Source organism: Rutidosis leptorrhynchoides, chromosome 3, assembly GCF_046630445.1.
Source record: "Rutidosis leptorrhynchoides isolate AG116_Rl617_1_P2 chromosome 3, CSIRO_AGI_Rlap_v1, whole genome shotgun sequence".
NCBI classification, from domain to species: domain Eukaryota; kingdom Viridiplantae; phylum Streptophyta; class Magnoliopsida; order Asterales; family Asteraceae; genus Rutidosis; species Rutidosis leptorrhynchoides.
The window spans coordinates 395,343,704-395,366,714 of NC_092335.1; the positions used below are offsets into that span (position 1 = coordinate 395,343,704).

A 23,011-nucleotide genomic window follows, 5' to 3' on the forward strand; every position below is an offset into this window, starting at 1 on the left:
CTAAAACAGTTTCCTTTTATGATATAATACAGATAGCGCAGAGAGATAATTAATATCGGGCGAGAATATTTATGAAGATATCTTCAGAAATATTGAGGATATTAATAAAGAAAGATACGATGATATCTTAGAATTTCTAATATCGAAGGATGATAAAGAAGATTTATCCGTAAGGGTTTAGATTCAGAAGCAAGGTATTCGCTAAAGACTTCAGCAAGCATTGAATCATTTGGATTCTTTGAAGTCAAACTTAGTCTTTGTGATTTATCCACGACTTCCTTCATAGTTTCGCATAATACGCTTTTCGGTACTAAATTTTCTATTGGGCGTTTCCAACATTCCATTCTTTATTATCAAACTTTTGGCCGTTTAGATCATCTGCAATTTTGCTGTTTCCTCTGCATTTAACGCTACCATATCTGAATCATCGGTTATCAATCCAAGGTGGTTTCAATAAAATTATGCTTTTAGATGATTAAACGCTGATGGTAATATGGTGGAATATAAAAGGTTCCTTGGTAACAATAAATGAGCACGCATATATATCATGGTTATAATAAGATTGTTTCGAACGAAAAGTCGAAGTTGATTTGTTGGAGCTGTGACAAAACTGACTATTGTGAAAAAGAATTGCAATGTTATTTTCTGTAATAACAATGCCAAAGGAGCTAGCATAAATATGTGTTAAAACTTTACTTAGGTTCTAAGAGTTTTTCAGGTGCATAACTATATGCATAAATCTTTCCTTCTTTAGATGAAGTGCGGTTGGTTCATCCTCTCGATTGAGGTGTTTTCCAAGAATCATGAAATGTTTGAACGCAGATTGTAATCGTCAAGATATAAATGAGGTTTAAGATGAGATCAAGTGGCAAACTTGAAGAATTGTTTAGTTTCATATGTTATAATCAATATTTTAATTCATTTTAATTGTCCATTGTTATTAGTCCACAGTCGATAGTCCACAGTTAACCGTCCAATAATTCATATATAGTTTAATTTATAATATTCGAATTAATTAATACGTATCGTGACCCTTATACGTCTCAGAATCAATCACAACTCAAAGTATATATATTATTGTAGAATCAACCTCAACCCTGTATAGCTAACTCCAGCATTACTGCATATAGAGTGTCTATGGTTATTTCAAATAATATATATATATATATATATATATATATATATATATATATATATATATATGCGTCGATATGATATGTCAAAACCTTGTATACGTGTCCCGATATTTAAAATGCTTATATAACAGTATTTAAATGACGATAAATAACGTGCGTAAAATAAATAACAGAAATTAAATGACGATAAATAAAATTACGAGAATATAAATTGCGATAAATAAACTGCGATAAATAAATTGCGATAATTAAATTGCGATAAAATAAAATGTAATACGGAATTAATAGTTAGCTAGGAACAGTTAGCTAGGATCTTGTTAGCGTGGTTTCTTAACAAAATTTCATATTGTTAATTTGTCTGTTTCTAATCAATTTTTATTGTGTCCATTATTTCTTCATTATGCCACTTGTTGGATTCTGATAGGTCAACATCCAAATATCAAATTGAATTTGAATGAAAATAGTTATTCTTTGGTGAACGGATACGTATATCGGTGGTTGTAAATAGGATAGTAAACGATCGTTGAATCAAATTCGAAAAATGTACAGTGTAACTTATTAATGTGAAATCTAAATATTCCTCGGGTATTACCTACCCGTTAAAATATTTTCACCATTAACAGTTTGTACAAAAGAATTTTTAATTACAATCTGTATGAAAACGTATATACATATATATTTTCTTCAGATGTAATCATGGATTTAATGAGTCAATATGATATTAAACTCATTTGATTTACCGTTAGAACAAGAATATATAATCTCTAAAACATTAGAGATTACATAATCGCAATGTCGAATGAAGATAAATGATGTAGAAGGTCATGTAGAACGATGATTATACTCGAGGTACGGAATGAGATGTCGAAGCTGGTGACGCGGATGTTGTTGTTGGTGGTACTAGTGTTGATGTTGTTGCTGAAGCTGGTAAGTTTTGCACCATATTCTCCAAATTGATTACTTGAGCGCAAAGCTTGTTGACTTCTTCCATTATTCTGGAATGATTGTTGGTCGGAACGAGCGGCTGAATAAGGTTTAGAATTGTGGATAGAATATAATAGTGACGAGCTACCCTGGAAATGAGGCTGAAAATGGTGTTTCGGATAGGTTCGCCAGTAAGTGCTTCAGGTTCTTCACCAAGAGGGAAATTCGGTGGGTGAAAAGGATCACCTTCTTCTTTTCTCCAATGATTAAGTAGATCACGAACCCATCAAATGAATTGGTTGATTCATTCTAGGACACGGCTTTCGGAGCTTAGGTGAAACTCCATATCGGAATACTTGTCGGAATTCGAGGAATTCGAACTGGTTGAGGGATTCATCTCGTACTATCAGATGAAGGATTTTCGATAAGAAATAGATTATAGGATGTAGATTAGTACCCTGTAATACACAATTTACATATGCATATATAATACTAAAATCTCATACGTTACGGAGGAATCTACGGAAGCTGTCAGGCAAAGGTAACAATAACATATACGCTAAGATATGAATTTATATATACAATGTCTATGCAATAGAGGTAGTAAGACGTGTCTAGAATTTAAGGATGATAAGCAAATAATTTTCGACACTAAATGATAAGCAAAACTTTTGACATGCAGACACGGTCGAAGTCCAGACTCATTAATGCATCCTAACAACTACTAGTTAGACACACTAATGCAAGACCTGGTTCGGTAAGACCATCGCTCTGATACCAACTGAAAGGACTCGTTCATATCAATTATAAACGATTCACAATAGTTGATTACATCGCGAGGTTCTGACCTCTATATGATACATTTTACAAACATTGCATTCGTTTTTAAAAGACAAACTTTCATTTCAACGAAAGTTGACAGGCATGCATACCATTTCACAATATATCAAACTATAAATGACTTATAATAATCTTGTTGAACTCAATGACTTGAATGCAATGTCTTTTGAAATATGTCATGAATGACTCCAAGTAATATCTTTAAAATGAGCAATTGCACAGCGGAAGACTTCTTTCATACCTGAGAATAAACATGCTTTAAAGTGTCAACCAAAAGGTTGTTGAGTTCATTAGTTTATCATAATTGATCATTTTCATCATTTTAATAGACCACAAGAATTTCATTTTTATTTCTCATAAATATACGTCCCATGCATAGAGACAAAAATATCATTCATATGGTGAACACCTGGTAACCGACATTAACAAGATACATATAAGAATATCCCCTATCATTTCGGGAAATCCTTCGGACATGATAAAAACAACATCGAAGTACTAAAGCATCCGGTACTTTGGATGGGGTTCGTTAGGCCCAATACATCTATCTTTGGGATTCACATCAATTAGTAGATCGGTTTACTAATTCTTAGGTTACCAAGCAAAAGGGGCATATTCGGCTTCGATCATTCACCCATATAATGTAGTTTCAATTACTTGTGTCTATTTCATAAAACATATATAAAAATTGCGCATGTATTCTCAGCCCAAAAATATAAAGGGTAAAAAGGCAAATGAAAACTCACATAATGTATTTCGTAGTAAAAATACATATGACGACATTGAACAAGTATAGGGTTGGCCTCGGATTCATGAACCTATATCATTTATATATATATTAACACATATAATGGTAATCGAACAACTTTATATAAATTTAGTTATGTATTAAGATTAATATTCATATATAATTTTTATTAATACTTATAATATATCATAATGCTTATTTGATATATGATTTAATTAACGTTATATCAACATGAATAATATTATATTAGTTAAAATATAATATTATTTAATGTTAGTATACATAAATATATTTTTATATAAATATCTTATGTTCGCGAAAATTAATAATTATAACAATACTAAGTTAAGGATAATAATAATAATAGTAATAATGATAGTAATAATAGTAATAATAATAATAATAATAATAATGTTACTTTTTAATAATGAAAATGTTAATTAAGAAAACGATAATTTTTAATGATAACAAAATAATAATTTTTAATAAGAATGATACTTTTAATAATAATAGTAGTTTTTAATAAAAAGATAAGTTTAATAATAACGATAACGAAAATGATAATTTTGATAATAATACTTAATAAATAATAATAGTAATAAAAATTTTAACTATAATCTTAATAATAATAATACATGATACTTAATACTTGTATTAGTAAGAATAATAATAATAATAATAATTGTAATACTAATAATAACAACAATAATAGTAAAATGATAATAATAATAATAATAATAATAATAATAATAATAATAATAATAATAATAATAATAATAATAATAATAATAATAATAATAATAATAATAATAATAATAATAATAATAATAATAATAATAATAGTAATAGTAATAGTAATAAATAAATAACTACCTCAAAGAAGTAGCCCTTAAAAATGCCCAAGTCCGGGTTTGAACCCGCGACGTCCCGCTAACCCGATAACAACTTAAATCAATGATCTGTTTATTGTTTTTCTTGTAATAATTTGCCTATTTAATTATTTATCATGCACCAACTGTTTTATCATCTTCATCCTTACATCCTAACATAATCATCTTGTCATTATCTTAACAAAATCATCATACATCATTTTAAACTCGTTATTATGATATCATCATAATCATTTTTATCATAGTATTATCATACTCATCAATATCAACTCGATTTATCCTCATCATCATAAACCGATTATAACATCGTCGTGATATCATAATTTAAATCATGTCAAATTATCATCATCATCATACTTAATCTTATCATCTTTATGAGTGTCATATATCATCAAACAAAATGTAATTCGAACGTCTCTTCCCTATTTTGATCGGCCATTAATCAATCACTAGTTCCACTTGCATCTATTTATCTTGGAGATTAAATAAAGTGTTGTATTATAGTATCCAATACCTCCCACCACTTAACAAAGTTCTAACCTATCGACCTGAAATGTCCCGTTCTTATTGATTAAAAACGTTCCATATTAATTGATTTCGTTGCGAGGTTTTGACCTCTATATGAGACGTTTTTCAAAGACTGCATTCATTTTTAAAACAAACCATAACCTTTATTTCATAAATAAAGGTTTAAAAAGCTTTACGTAGATTATCAAATAATGATAATCTAAAATATCCTGTTTACACACGACCATTACATAATGGTTTACAATACAAATATGTTACATCGAAATCAGTTTCTTGAATGCAGTTTTTACACAATATCATACAAACATGGACTCCAAATCTTGTCCTTATTTTAGTATGCAACAGCGGAAGCTCTTAATATTCACCTGAGAATAAACATGCTTTAAACGTCAACAAAAATGTTGGTGAGTTATAGGTTTAACCTATATATATCAAATCGTAACAATAGACCACAAGATTTCATATTTCAATACACATCCCATACATAGAGATAAAAATCATTCATATGGTGAACACCTGGTAACCGACAATAACAAGATGCATATATAAGAATATCCCCATCATTCCGGGACACCCTTCGGATATGATATAAATTTCGAAGTACTAAAGCATCCGGTACTTTGGATGGGGTTTGTTAGGCCCAATAGATCTATCTTTAGGATTCGCGTCAATTAGGGTGTCTGTTCCCTAATTCTTAGATTACCAGACTTAATAAAAAGGGGCATATTCGATTTCGATAATTCAACCATAGAATGTAGTTTCACGTACTTGTGTCTATTTTGTAAATCATTTATAAAACCTACATGTATTCTCATCCCAAAAATATTAGATTTTAAAAGTGGGACTATAACTCACTTTCACAGATTTTTACTTCGTCGGGAAGTAAGACTTGGCCACTGTTGATTCACGAACCTATAACAATATATACATATATATTAAAGTATGTTCAAAATATATTTACAACACTTTTAATATATTTTGATGTTTTAAGTTTATTAAGTCAGCTGTCCTCGTTAGTAACCTATAACTAGTTGTCCACAGTTAGATGTACAGAAATAAATCGATAAATATTATCTTGAATCAATCCACGACCCAGTGTATACGTATCTCAGTATTGATCACAACTCAAACTATATATATTTTGGAATCAACCTCAACCCTGTATAGCTAACTCCAACATTCACATATAGAGTGTCTATGGTTGTTCCGAAATATATATAGATGTGTCGACATGATAGGTCGAAACATTGTATACGTGTCTATGGTATCTCAAGATTACATAATATACAATACAAGTTGATTAAGTTATGGTTGGAATAGATTTGTTACCAATTTTCACGTAGCTAAAATGAGAAAAATTATCCAATCTTGTTTTACCCATAACTTCTTCATTTTAAATCCGTTTTGAGTGAATCAAATTGCTATGATTTCATATTGAACTCTATTTTATGAATCTAAACAGAAAAAGTATAGGTTTATAGTCGGAAAAATAAGTTACAAGTCATTTTTGTAAAGGTAGTCATTTCAGTCGAAAGAACGACGTCTAGATGACTATTTTAGAAAACATACTTCCACTTTGAGTTTAACCATAATTTTTGGATATAGTTTCATGTTCATAATAAAAATCATTTTCTCAGAATAACAACTTTTAAATCAAAGTTTATCATAGTTTTTAATTAACTAACCCAAAACAGCCCGCGGTGTTACTACGACGGCGTAAATCCGGTTTTACGGTGTTTTTCGTGTTTCCAGGTTTTAAATCATTAAGTTAGCATATCATATAGATATAGAACATGTGTTTAGTTGATTTTAAAAGTCAAGTTAGAAGGATTAACTTTTGTTTGCGAACAAGTTTAGAATTAACTAAACTATGTTCTAGTGATTACAAGTTTAAACCTTCGAATAAGATAGCTTTATATGTATGAATCGAATGATGTTATGAACATCATTACTACCTTAATTTCCTTGGATAAACCTATTGGAAAATAGAAAAATGGATCTAGCTTCAATGGATCCTTGGATGGCTCGAAGTTCTTGAAGCAGAATCATGACACGAAAACAAGTTCAAGTAAGATCATCACTTGAAATAAGATTGTTATAGTTATAGAAATTGAACCAAAGTTTGAATATGATTATTACCTTGTATTAGAATGATAACCTACTGTAAGAAACAAAGATTTCTTGAGGTTGGATGATCACCTTACAAGATTGGAAGTGAGCTAGCAAACTTGAAAGTATTCTTGATTTTATGAAACTAGAACTTTTGGAATTTATGAAGAACACTTAGAACTTGAAGATAGAACTTGAGAGAGATCAATTAGATGAAGAAAATTGAAGAATGAAAGTGTTTGTAGGTGTTTTTGGTCGTTGGTGTATGGATTAGATATAAAGGATATGTAATTTTGTTTTCATGTAAATAAGTCATGAATGATTACTCATATTTTTGTAATTTTATGAGATATTTCATGCTAGTTGCCAAATGATGGTTCCCACATGTGTTAGGTGACTCGCATGGGCTACTAAGATCTGATCATTGGAGTGTATATACCAATAGTACATACATCTAAAAGCTGTGTATTGTACGAGTACGAATACGGGTGCATACGAGTAGAATTGTTGATGAAACTGAACGAGGATGTAATTGTAAGCATTTTTGTTAAGTAGAAGTATTTTGATAAGTGTATTGAAGTCTTTCAAAAGTGTATAAATACATATTAAAACACTACATGTATATACATTTTAACTGAGTCGTTAAGTCATCGTTAGTCGTTACATGTAAGTGTTGTTTTGAAACCTTTAGGTTAACGATCTTGTTAAATGTTGTTAACCCAATGTTTATAATATCAAATGAGATTTTAAATTATTATATTATCATGATATTATCATGTATGAATATCTCTTAATATGATATATATACATTAAATGTCTTTACAACGATAATCGTTACATATATGTCTCGTTTAAAAATCATTAAGTTAGTAGTCTTGTTTTTACATATGTAGTTCATTGTTAATATACTTTATGATATGTTTTCTTATCATAGTATCATGTTAACTATATATATATATATCCATATATATGTCATCATATAGTTTTTACAAGTTTTAACGTTCGTGAATCACCGATCAACTTGGGTGGTCAATTGTCTATATGAAACATATTTCAATTAATCAAGTCTTAACAAGTTTGATTGCTTAACATGTTGGAAACATTTAATCATGTAAATATCAATCTCAATTAATATATATAAACATGGAAAAGTTCGGGTCACTACAGTACCTACCCGTTAAAAAAATTTCGTCCCGAAATTTTAAGCTGTTGAAGGTGTTGACGAATCTTCTGGAAATAGATGCGGGTATTTCTTCTTCATCTGATCTTCATGCTCCCAGGTGAACTCGGGTCCTCTACGAGCATTCCATCGAACCTTAACAATTGGTATCTTGTTTTGCTTAAGTCTTTTAACCTCACGATCCATTATTTCGACGGGTTCTTCGATGAATTGAAGTTTTTCGTTGATTTGGATTTCATCTAACGGAATAGTGAGATCTTCTTTAGCAAAACATTTCTTTAAATTTGAGACGTGGAAAGTGTTATGTACAGCCGCGAGTTGTTGAGGTAACTCTAGTCGGTAAGCTACTGGTCCGACACGATCAATAATCTTGAATGGTCCAATATACCTTGGATTTAATTTCCCTCGTTTACCAAATCGAACAACGCCTTTCCAAGGTGCAACTTTAAGCATGACCATCTCTCCAATTTCAAATTCTATATCTTTTCTTTTAATGTCAGCGTAGCTCTTTTGTCGACTTTGGGCGGTTTTCAACCGTTGTTGAATTTGGATGATCTTCTCGGTAGTTTCTTGTATAATCTCCGGACCCGTAATCTGTCTATCCCCCACTTCACTCCAACAAATCGGAGACCTGCACTTTCTACCATAAAGTGCTTCAAACAGCGCCATCTCAATGCTTGAATGGTAGCTGTTGTTGTAGGAAAATTCTGCTAACGGTAGATGTCGATCCCAACTGTTTCCGAAATCAATAACACATGCTCGTAGCATGTCTTCAAGCGTTTGTATCGTCCTTTCGCTCTGCCCATCAGTTTGTGGATGATAGGCAGTACTCATGTATAGACGAGTTCCTAATGCTTGCTGTAATGTCTGCCAGAATCTTGAAATAAATCTGCCATCCCTATCAGAGATAATAGAGATTGGTATTCCATGTCTGGAGACGACTTCCTTCAAATACAGTCGTGCTAACTTCTCCATCTTGTCATCTTCTCTTATTGGTAGGAAGTGTGCTAATTTGGTGAGACGATCAACTATTACCCAAATAGTATCAAAACCACTTGCAGTCCTTGGCAATTTAGTGATGAAATCCATGGTAATGTTTTCCCATTTCCATTCCGGGATTTCGGGTTGTTGAAGTAGACCTGATGGTTTCTGTTTCTCAGCTTTGACCTTAGAACACGTCAAACATTCTCCTACGTATTTAGCAACATCGGCTTTCATACCCGGCCACCAAAAATGTTTCTTGAGATCCTTGTACATCTTCCCCGTTCCAGGATGTATTGAGTATCTGGTTTTATGAGCTTCTCTAAGTACCATTTCTCTCATATCTCCAAATTTTGGTACCCAAATCCTTTCAGCCCTATACCGGGTTCCGTCTTCCCGAATATTAAGATGCTTCTCCGATCCTTTGGGTATTTCATCCTTTAAATTTCCCTCTTTTAAAACTCCTTGTTGCGCCTCCTTTATTTGAGTAGTAATGTTATTATGAATCATTATATTCATAGATTTTACTCGAATGGGTTCTCTGTCCTTCCTGCTCAAGGCATCGGCTACCACATTTGCCTTCCCCGGGTGGTAACGAATCTCAAAGTCGTAATCATTCAATAATTCAATCCACCTACGCTGCCTCATATTCAGTTGTTTCTGATTAAATATGTGTTGAAGACTTTTGTGGTCGGTATATATAATACTTTTGACCCCATATAAGTAGTGCCTCCAAGTCTTTAATGCAAAAACAACCGCGCCTAATTCCAAATCATGCGTCGTATAATTTTGTTCGTGAATCTTCAATTGTCTAGACGCATAAGCAATCACCTTCGTTCGTTGCATTAATACACAACCGAGACCTTGCTTTGATGCATCACAATAAATCACAAAATCATCATTCCCTTCAGGCAATGACAATATAGGTGCCGTAGTTAGCTTTTTCTTCAATAACTGAAACGCTTTCTCTTGTTCATCATTCCATTCAAATTTCTTCCCTTTATGCGTTAATGCAGTCAAGGGTTTTGCTATTCTGGAAAAGTCTTGGATGAACCTTCTGTAGTAACCAGCTAGTCCTAAAAACTGGCGTATGTGTTTCGGAGTTTTCGGGGTTTACCACTTTTCAACAGTTTCTATCTTTGCCGGATCCACCTTAATACCTTCTTTGTTCACTATGTGACCGAGGAATTGAACTTCTTCCAACCAAAATGCACACTTTGAAAACTTAGCGTACAATTCTTCCTTCCTCAATACTTCTAACACCTTTCTCAAATGTTCACCGTGTTCTTGGTCATTCTTTGAGTAAATAAGTATGTCATCAATGAAAACAATGACAAACTTGTCAAGGTATGGTCCACACACTCGGTTCATAAGGTCCATGAACACAGCTGGTGCATTAGTTAAACCAAACGGCATGACCATAAACTCGTAATGACCGTAACGTGTTCTGAAAGCAGTCTTTGGAATATCATCTTCTTTCACCCGCATTTGATGATACCCGGAACGTAAGTCAATCTTTGAATAAACAGACGAGCCTTGTAGTTGATCAAATAAGTCGTCAATTCTCGGTAGTGGGTAGCGGTTCTTGATGGTAAGTTTGTTCAACTCTCGGTAGTCGATACACAACCTGAATGTACCATCTTTCTTCTTGACAAACAAAACAGGAGCTCCCCACGGTGATGTGCTTGGTCGAATGAAACCACGCTCTAAAAGTTCTTGTAATTGGCTTTGCAGTTCTTTCATCTCGCTGGGTGCGAGTCTGTAAGGAGCACGAGCTATTGGTGCAGCTCCTGGTACAAGATCTATTTGAAATTCAACGGATCGATGTGGGGGTAATCCCGGTAATTCTTTCGGAAATACATCGGGAAATTCTTTTGCAATGGGAACATCATTGATGCTCTTTTCTTCAGTTTGTACTTTCTCGACGTGTGCTAGAACAGCATAGCAACCTTTTCTTATTAGTTTTTGTGCCTTCAAATTACTAATAAGATGTAGCTTCGTGTTGCCCTTTTCTCCGTACACCATTAAGGGTTTTCCTTTTTCTCGTATAATGCGAATTGCATTTTTGTAACAAACTATCTCCGCTTTCACTTCTTTCAACCAGTCCATACCGATTATCACATCAAAACTCCCTAACTCTACTGGTATCAAATCAATCTTAAATGTTTCGCTAACCAGTTTAATTTCTCGATTCCGACATATATTATCTGCTGAAATTAATTTACCATTTGCTAATTCGAGTAAAAATTTACTATCCAAAGGCGTCAATGGACAACTTAATTTAGCACAAAAATCTCTACTCATATAGCTTCTATCCGCACCCGAATCAAATAAAACGTAAGCAGATTTATTGTCAATAAGAAACGTACCCGTAACAAGCTCTGGGTCTTCCTGTGCCTCTACCGCATTAATATTGAAAACTCTTCCACGGCCTTGTCCATTCGTGTTCTCCTGGTTCGGGAAATTTCTAATAATGTGGCCTGGTTTTCCACATTTATAACAAACTACATTGGCATAACTTGCTCCGACACTACTTGCTCCGCCATTACTCGTTCCGACACCATTTGTTCCTTTCGTTCTATTAACCCCTGGTCCGTAGACCTCACACTTCGCCGCGCTATGACCATTTCTTTTACACTTGTTGCAAAATTTGGTGCAGAACCCCGAGTGATTCTTTTCACACCTTTGGCATAGCTGCTTCTGATTATTGTTGTTGTTGTTGCGGTTATTATTGTTGTTGGGATGATTGTTGTAGTTGCTGTTGTTGTTGTTGTTGTTGTTGGGCCGTTTGTTGTAGTTGCGATTGATGTTGCGATTGTTGGGATAATTGTTGCGATTATTGTTGTAATTGCTGTTGTTGTTGTATTGGTGATTCTTATCACCGTTTTCCTCCCACTTTCTTTTGACTTGCTTCACATTGGCCTCTTCAGCAGTCTGTTCTTTAATTCTTTCTTCAATCTGGTTCACTAGTTTGTGAGCCATTCTACATGCCTGTTGTATGGAGGCGGGCTCGTGTGAACTTATATCTTCTTGGATTCTTTCCGGTAATCCTTTCACAAACACGTCGATCTTCTCTTCCTCATCTTCGAATGCTCCCGGACACAATAGGCACAATTCTGTGAATCGTCTTTCGTACGTGGTAATATCAAATCCTTGGGTTCGTAACCCTCTAAGTTCTGTCTTAAGCTTATTGACCTCGGTTCTGGGACGGTACTTCTCGTTCATCAAGTGCTTGAATACTGACCACGGTAGTGCGTACGCATCGTCTTGTCCCACTTGCTCTAGATAGGTATTCCACCATGTTAACGCAGAACCTGTGAAGGTATGCGTAGCGTACTTTACTTTGTCCTCTTCAGTACACTTACTTATGGCAAACACCGGTTCGACCTTCTCGGTCCACCATTTCAATCCAATCGGTCCTTCGGTTCCATCAAATTCCAAAGGTTTGCAGGCAGTGAATTCTTTGTAGGTGCATCCTACACGATTTCCTGTACTGCTAGATCCAAGGTTATTATTGGTATGTAGCGCAGCCTGTACTGCGGCTATGTTTGAAGCTAGAAAAGTACGGAATTCCTCTTCATTCATATTCACGGTGTGTCGAGTAGTCGGTGCCATTTCCTTCAAAATAGTTAAATGGAACAAGTTAATCATACAGAATATTAAGAGTAGTTAATAGTATTTCGTAGCATAATATGAACTCATTTATAAAAGCTTTTTCTTCATATTAGCGTTTTATAAGTTTAAATTCGAGTAGTACCTACCCGTTAAGTTCATACTTAGTAGCTAATATACAATTCAACTACTACAATTCTATATGAAAAACTGATTGTAATAATATTTCGCGTTCAAACTTTTATACAATATTTTACAAACTTACAATACCGCTTATTTTACATAAAGCATGAAATATAGCACACAATAACTTTGATACAAGATAGTTGTGAAGACAATTCTAGCTAGTACACAAGTCGTTCGGCAAAGGCAATAAAGACACGTAATTCATACGTCCAGAAACAAGTCATGCATTCTGGTTTTACTAGGACTACTTCCCATCCTTGGTCTTGTGCAACATAACCGTTATGGCCGTTGATAAGACAGCGTGTTGTAACGTCATCAAAGGGATGAGGGTTACGTAATGTCCAACAGTCCCGTAATAATCTAAAAACCTCATTTCTTACCCCAATTACCGACTCCGTCACTTGTGGAAACGTTTTGTTTAATAGTTGTAGCCCGATGTTCTTGTTCTCACTTTGGTGAGAAGCGAACATTACTAATCCGTAAGCATAACATGCTTCTTTATGTTGCATGTTAGCCGCTTTTTCTAAATCACGAAGTCCAATATTCGGATATATTGAGTCAAAATAATTTCTTAACCCGTTGCGTAAAATAGCATTTGGGTTCCCCGCAATATATGCGTCAAAGTAAACACATCGTAAATTATGGGTTTCCCAATGTGATATCCCCCATCTTTCAAACGAAAGTCTCTTATAAACCAAGACATTCTTGGAACGTTCTTCGAATGTCTTACAAACTGATCATGTCTCCGGGTAGGTCTCTTAAAATATTGGGTTGTCTATCCATTTTGTGTTTTTAAACTGTAAAATAGACAAGAGTTAGTTTCATAAAAAAAATACTTATTAATACAAGCAATTTTTACATATATCATAAAGCATAAGAACACTATATTACATATATTACACCACACGAATACAACTATCTTATTCCGACTCGCTCGTTTCTTCTTCTTCGGTTTTGGTTCGTTTTGCCAAGTTTCTAGGGATATATGATGTTCCCCTAATACGAGCCGTCGTTGTCCACATTGGTTTAGAAAAACCTGGTGGTTTAGAGGTTCCCGGGTCATTGTTACAACTTAAGGACTTCGGGGGTTGACGATACATATAAAGTTCATCGGGGTTGGAATTAGATTTCTCTATTTTTATGCCCTTTCCCTTATTATTTTCTTTTGCCTTTTTAAATTCAGTTGGGGTAATTTCTATAACATCATCGGAATTCTCGTCGGAATCCGATTCATCAGAGAATTGGTAATCCTCCCAATATTTTGCTTCCTTGGCGGAAACACCATTGACCATAATTAACTTTGGTCGGTTGGTTGAGGATTTTCTTTTACTTAACCGTTTTATTATTTCCCCCACCGGTTCTATTTCTTCATCCGGTTCCGATTCTTCTTCCGGTTCCGATTCTTCTTCCGGTTCCGACTCTTCTTCCGGTTCCTCTTCGGGAACTTGTGAATCAGTCCACAAATCATTCCAATTTACATTTGACTCTTCATTATTATTAGGTGAGTCAATGGGACTTGTTCTAGAGGTAGACACCTATCACATAATATCAAACACGTTAAGAGATTAATATATCACATAATATTCATATGTTAAAAATATATAGTTTCCAACAAAAATGTTAAGCAATCATTTTTCAAGTAAACACGGTCGAAGTCCAGACTCACTAATGCATCCTAACAAACTCGATAAGACACACTAATGCAAAATTCTGGTTCTCTAAGACCAACGCTCTGATACCAACTGAAATGTCCCGTTCTTATTGATTAAAAACGTTCCATATTAATTGATTTCGTTGCGAGGTTTTGACCTCTATATGAGACGTTTTTCAAAGACTGCATTCATTTTTAAAACAAACCATAACCTTTATTTCATAAATAAAGGTTTAAAAAGCTTTACGTAGATTATCAAATAATGATAATCTAAAATATCCTGTTTACACACGACCATTACATAATGGTTTACAATACAAATATGTTACATCGAAATCAGTTTCTTGAATGCAGTTTTTACACAATATCATACAAACATGGACTCCAAATCTTGTCCTTATTTTAGTATGCAACAGCGGAAGCTCTTAATATTCACCTGAGAATAAACATGCTTTAAACGTCAACAAAAATGTTGGTGAGTTATAGGTTTAACCTATATATATCAAATCGTAACAATAGACCACGAGATTTCATATTTCAATACACATCCCATACATAGAGATAAAAATCATTCATATGGTGAACACCTGGTAACCGACAATAACAAGATGCATATATAAGAATATCCCCATCATTCCGGGACACCCTAGTACTAAAGCATCCGGTACTTTGGATGGGGTTTGTTAGGCCCAATAGATCTATCTTTAGGATTCGCGTCAATTAGGGTGTCTGTTCCCTAATTCTTAGATTACCAGACTTAATAAAAAGGGGCATATTCGATTTCGATAATTCAACCATAGAATATAGTTTCACGTACTTGTGTCTATTTTGTAAATCATTTATAAAACCTGCATGTATTCTCATCCCAAAAATATTAGATTTTAAAAGTGGGACTATAACTCACTTTCACAGATTTTTACTTCGTCGGGAAGTAAGACTTGGCCACTGTTGATTCACGAACCTATAACAATATATACATATATATTAAAGTATGTTCAAAATATATTTACAACACTTTTAATATATTTTAATGTTTTAAGTTTATTAAGTCAGCTGTCCTCGTTAGTAACCTATAACTAGTTGTCCACAGTTAGATGTACAGAAATAAATCGATAAATATTATCTTGAATCAATCCACGACCCAGTGTATACGTATCTCAGTATTGATCACAACTCAAACTATATATATTTTGGAATCAACCTCAACCCTGTATAGCTAACTCCAACATTCACATATAGAGTGTCTATGGTTGTTCCGAAATATATATAGATGTGTCGACATGATAGGTCGAAACATTGTATACGTGTCTATGGTATCTCAAGATTACATAATATACAATACAAGTTGATTAAGTTATGGTTGAAATAGATTTGTTACCAATTTTCACGTAGCTAAAATGAGAAAAATTATCCAATCTTGTTTTACCCATAACTTCTTCATTTTAAATCCGTTTTGAGTGAATCAAATTGCTATGATTTCATATTGAACTCTATTTTATGAATCTAAACAGAAAAAGTATAGGTTTATAGTCGGAAAAATAAGTTACAAGTCATTTTTGTAAAGGTAGTCATTTCAGTCGAAAGAACGACGTCTAGATTACCATTTTAGAAAACATACTTCCACTTTGAGTTTAACCATAATTTTTGGATATAGTTTCATGTTCATAATAAAAATCATTTTCTCAAAATAACAACTTTTAAATCAAAGTTTATCATAGTTTTTAATTAACTAACCCAAAACAGCCCGCGGTGTTACTACGACGGCGTAAATCCGGTTTTACGGTGTTTTTCGTGTTTCCAGGTTTTAAATCATTAAGTTAGCATATCATATAGATATAGAACATGTGTTTAGTTGATTTTAAAAGTCAAGTTAGAAGGATTAACTTTTGTTTGCAAACAAGTTTAGAATTAACTAAACTATGTTCTAGTGATTACAAGTTTAAACCTTCGAATAAGATAGCTTTATATGTATGAATCGAATGATGTTATGAACATCATTACTACCTTAATTTCCTTGGATAAACCTACTGGAAAATAGAAAAATGGATCTAGCTTCAATGGATCCTTGGATGGCTCGAAGTTCTTGAAGCAGAATCATGACACGAAAACAAGTTCAAGTAAGATCATCACTTGAAATAAGATTGTTATAGTTATAGAAATTGAACCAAAGTTTGAATATGATTATTACCTTGTATTAGAATGATAACCTACTGTAAGAAACAAAGATTTCTTGAGGTTGGATGATCACCTTACAAGATTGGAAGTGAGCTAGCAAACTTGAAAGTATTCTTGATTTTATGAAACTAGAACTTTTGGAATTTATGAAGAACACTTAGAACTTGAAGATAGAACTTGAGAGAGATCAATTAGATGAAGAAAATTGAAGAATGAAAGTGTTTGTAGGTGTTTTTGGTCGTTGGTGTATGGATTAGATATAAAGGATATGTAATTTTGTTTTCATGTAAATAAGTCATGAATGATTACTCATATTTTTGTAATTTTATGAGATATTTCATGCTAGTTGCCAAATGATGGTTCCCACATACGTGACTCACATGGGCTGCTAAGAGCTGATCATTGGAGTGTATATACCAATAGTACATACATCTAAAAGCTGTGTATTGTACGAGTACGAATACGGGTGCATACGAGTAGAATTGTTGATGAAACTGAACGAGGATGTAATTGTAAGCATTTTTGTTAAGTAGAAGTATTTTGATAAGTGTATTGAAGTCTTTCAAAAGTGTATAAATACATATTAAAACACTACATGTATATACATTTTAACTGAGTCGTTAAGTCATCGTTAGTCGTTACATGTAAGTGTTGTTTTGAAACCTTTAGGTTAACGATCTTGTTAAATGTTGTTAACCCAATGTTTATAATATCAAATTAGATTTTAAATTATTATATTATCATGATATTATCATGTATGAATATCTCTTAGTATGATATATATACATTAAATGTCTTTACAACGATAATCGTTACATATATGTCTCGTTTAAAAATCATTAAGTTAGTAGTCTTGTTTTTACATATGTAGTTCATTGTTAATATACTTTATGATATGTTTTCTTATCATAGTATCATGTTAACTATATATATATATATCCATATATATGTCATCATATAGTTTTTACAAGTTTTAACGTTCGTGAATCACCGATCAACTTGGGTGGTCAATTGTCTATATGAAACATATTTCAATTAATCAAGTCTTAACAAGTTTGATTGCTTAACATGTTGGAAACATTTAATCATGTAAATATCAATCTCAATTAATATATATAAACATGGAAAAGTTCGGGTCACTACACGACCCATTTTCAATAAACATTACGTATACCCATCATTAACTTTCGGTTTGCAGTAGAATACAAACACATCAGCTGTGGCATTCGATCCACCCAACAGAAAAGAAACCAAAGTTTTGTCACGGCCCAATATCTGATACATTGGCCTGCGGCCTGGTTCCCAGCACTTTAAAAGAATTCAGTTAGAACCAAAATGGTTCCTCAATCAATTTAATCTAGGATTCCTTCCACAACGGACCCCACAATGATTAACCACTCAATTGGATTTGTTGTTTTAGCGAATTTAAAAGAAACATATTAGTAGCTTGTGTGTCCTTTTCCACAATTAAAAGTGTTTATCTAAGAAAAAGAGGTTCAATGTCTTTAACAAGTGGACAAGTGGGGGTTAATCTATGTTTAAAGATGTCGGCCATAATGAATTTAACTGTCCCCAAATATTCGTTTGACAGGAATTAAACAAGCATTATATTATAAGTTAATGTATTCTCCACTAGCTAAATACTTGGACATCGAATGGTAGTTGTAGGATATTCTCGAGTTTGATTATTGATTGACATAACAGAAGCATAGTAATGGTAGTACGACAGTGGTGGTGGTTGTTTACAGCAAGAAAAATAGAAAAAGTAAATAATTGTGGAAGTGAAGGTGGAGGTCTAGTAGCGGTGGTGAAGGATACATAAAGAAAAGAAAAAAAAACTATGAATATACCCGAAATGAAGATGTTGAGTTTCGATGGTTAATGATTGAAGGGTGATTCAACAGTGATGAAGGTGGTGGTGTACCAAATCAAAACAGAAAACCAGAAGACAGACTCAAGGTAGCAGCAGCGTAGTAAACAAAAGTATATCAATGATATCGGTGTTTAAACGTGATCATAAAAAATACAGTAAGGTGACGTTATGGTGGGGGTTTTCAAAGGTGGTGGTTTAACAAGGTGGTGAATTTTGAATAAGAAGAAGCAGCTCAATTTAAATGATGGTTTGTAAGGTGGTTGTTTTGAGTGGTCTCATTGAATTCGGACATCATCTAATCACAACACAAAACTAAAAGAAACATATACCAAGTTGATGGTGGTGAGGGTTTATGATGGTTTATGGTTGTAATATTGATAAGTTTAAAAGATGGTGATGATGGGTTTTCGGTTTGATTACTTATACAGACACATTCAAGTAACAATGACAACATGGTTCGATTGGTTTGGTGTTGATGTTGAAATCTAACAGAAAGTAGAAAGTAAAAGTGAAAGATGATGTGGTGTTTGGTTGTTTTATAAAAAGGATATCGAACAAGAAATCAATCGTACAGACCCTTTAATAAAAAAAAATAGAAAGCGATAGCAATCTTTAACTGATTTTGGATTCATCCCTATGTTTTAAACTTAGATTTGTACGAATTTATCAATCAGAAACAGGTAGATAACGACTTGCTAGTAATTCTGATTTCCTAAATCTATTTATACGGTTTTTACATAATTAATATTAATAAATAATGAATTTATTAATAATTATAATTATATTAATTATAATCAAAATTACTAATAAAAATACTAAACTAATAATAATAAAATAAAAAAAGAAAACAGTTTGTATTTGTTCCTAATCATAATAATAATAATAATATTAATGATATTAATTGTAGTAATATTTAAAATAATAATATTAAATAATAATAATAATAATTAAATATAATTTCCATCATTCTTATAATAATATTTATGTTTATCATCTTTTAATCAAAACTTTTTAGTTAAATATATAACAATAATAATGATATTATTATTACATCACTAACTTTGATATGAATATTAAGGGTAATAATAAAAGTGTTAATAATATATCCATATATACTATTATTTATTTTCACATGTATACCTACATATATACATATCTATTTACCAACGCATGTTCGTGAATCGTCGGAAATAGTCAATGGTCAATGCTTTCATGAAGTAGTTAAAAAAAATTTGAGACTCTATATTACAGACTTTCCTTATCGTGCCGAATTCATATAAAGATTAAGTTTAAATTTGGTCAGAAATTTCCGGGTCGTCACAGGTAACAATTAATTAAAATCAAAACGTCAAACATCATGATTACGGAAGTTTAAATAAGCATAATACTTTTATTTCATATTTCATCGCACCTTTATTTACTGTCATTTTAATTACTGCAATTTATTTTATCACAATTTAAATTCTGTCATTTATATTATCGTCATTTATCTTTACGCTTTATTTAAAATCGACAAACCGGTCATTAAACGGGCAAAACCCCCCTTTTATAATAATATTACTACATATAATTATATATATTTTATACAAATATAGTTTTTAAAATATAGCGTTAAACTTAGCCAGCTCCCTGTGGAACGAACCGGACTTACTAAAAACTACAATACTCTACGATTAGGTACACTGCCTATAAGTGTTGTAGAAAGGTTTACGTATATCCATTCTATAAATAAATAAATAAATAACTTGTCTAAAATTGTATCGTATTTGTATCGTATTTCGTAGTAAAAATATAGTATATTTCGTATACACCTCGCATAACATCAACTTTTTGGCGCCGCTGCCGGGGACCCGAAAGCGAAACGCTATAAGAAAAAAAAAAGATTTTTATTAAGCTTTAATTCATTTTTATAAAAATATGTTTTATATAATACAATCAAAAATATAAAAGAAAAAGAAAAATATATATATCTATATTTTTAAGTTTAGTTAAATTTAAAAAGTTTATATTTCTATTTATTGTGAAAAGTTATAAAAAAACTAATAAGTAAATTTTTCTTATTTATAAGTTTTATATAAATAATTTACAAAAATATAAAACAGAAAAAAAATAAAAAAAAAAGTAAAAATAATCGGGCCTGGTACTATAGAAGCCCAACTTATGATCCGAAATTCAGGCCCATACGATCGTATGAACCGGAAGCTTCAAATCCATGCGACCGCATGGTGATGTCTGACACGTCTGAAACCTAGGACAGCCGAATTAGGGTTAAGTTAATTAATTATTATTATTATTATTAATTACCTAATTAGGGTTTATTTTAATAATAATTTAGTTTAGTTGTTATTTATTTTGTATTTTTAAGTTATATTTAGTTTTATTAATATAATAAATTAATACTTTTATAAAATAATAATATAAAAATAATATTTTTATAAAAATAAGTAATTTTATTATTTTTTTATCTTTTTATAAATTGTATATTTTAATCATTTATTTGTATATTTTTCGCTCGTAACTAGTTTTAAGATATAGTAAAAGCCATAGTTTATTTTTTATTTCTATATTTTTAGGCTTTGCCGTAAAATCCCTAAAGTGCTTTTTCTTTAGACTAAGATTTAGGTGCTTTAGAATTTTGCGACGTCATTTTAAATTTTAGTGCCTTTTTAAGTTATTGCTGTTTTGGATATAGAATTCCTTTTAAGCTTTAATACCTTTAGACGTAAGTTTTAAATTTTAGTTTTTAGACTTTTATTTTTGGACGCTTAATTTTTCTACCTTTTATTTTTCAACGTTTTTCGACGTGCTCTTTTTCTTTCTTATTTCTCTACGCTCTAGTTTTTAGGACATAGAATTTTCTATTTCTTCTCTAAAATTTCAAAACAAAAAATTATTTTAAGCGGTTAAATTGATAGACATCCAAAATTTTCTGGTTCGTAGTAATAGTTGGATTTGTTATTGGCGAGTTGTGGGCTTTCGATTTAAAGGATCCTGGCTACCTGCTGCATCTATTGGCTATTCGAAACGTGGGCAAAATCAGAAAAGTCTATTAATTTGATAACTTATATAATTTTTATTTTTATAACTAATAGGATATTCAGTGAATGCACCGAGCAAAACGTTCACCACCTTTTATACGTTCACCACCTGTAACTCGATCAAGACATCTAGCCAATATTGTCGCCGTTGATTTTTCTTTAGAATCGTCATCTAGTCGACCAAGTACTCCAATTCAAATTTCCGATTATCTATTTTTTGAACCCGACTTCAAAATTGAAAACCCGGAGGATATTCAAGGACAATTCAGAGATCCTGAACCACTAATATTTCCTTCGGAACCACAAATCCTTCAACTAGAGATTGTCGAGGAAGAAACCATTAAATCAGAATCCTCTAGTGATTCGTATTCAACAAATTCAATTATGGAAGTAACGAAACCTCTAAGTATGGAAGATCGAATGAGAGCCACACGCACTGGCCAAGGTCACGCCATTATTAAGCCAGACATTAATGCGACAGATTATGAAATCAAAGGACAAATCCTACACATGGTAACTAATCAATGCCAATATAGTGGTACGCCGAAGGAAGATCCAAACGAACATCTTCGAACCTTTAATAGGATCTGTACTCTATTTAAAATCCGAAAAGTGGAGGATGAACAAATCTATCTCATGTTATTTCCCTGGACTTTAAAGGGAGAAGCCAAAGATTGGTTAGAATCGTTACCTGAAGGGGCAATTGATACATGAGATGTTTTAGTTGAAAAATTTATTAAACAATTCTTTCCGGCATCTAAAGCCGTGAGACTTCAAGGAGAAATTGTTACGTTCGCGCAAAAGCCAAATGAAACATTATATGAGGCGTGGACAAGATTCGGAAAGTTATTGAGAGGATGTCCTCAGCATGGTTTAGATACTTATCAAATAGTACAAATATTCTACCAAGGTATCGACATTGCTACACGAAAAGACATCGATATAGCAGCTGGTGGTTCCATTATGAAGAAAACTGCAACCGAAGCTCACAAAATCATTGATAACACAGCCTTCCACTCACATGAGTGGCACCAGGAAAAAGATATTTTTCGTTCATCTAAAGCGGCTAGAGCCGATTCTAGCCATGACTTTGATTTTGTTTCCGCAAAAATAGATGCTTTCGAGAGATGAATGGAAAAG

General features: G+C 32.4%; 1 non-coding gene across 1 annotated transcript; it reads right to left on the bottom strand.

Annotated features, from left to right (window-relative positions):
• Nucleotides 1–22,639: 22,639 nt before the first annotated feature.
• LOC139903513 (small nucleolar RNA R71) lies at nucleotides 22,640–22,746 on the bottom strand. The gene has a single exon (XR_011778328.1). It is a non-coding gene; the product is annotated as a small nucleolar RNA R71 (small nucleolar RNA).
• Between the last annotated feature and the right edge of the window lie 265 nt (nucleotides 22,747–23,011).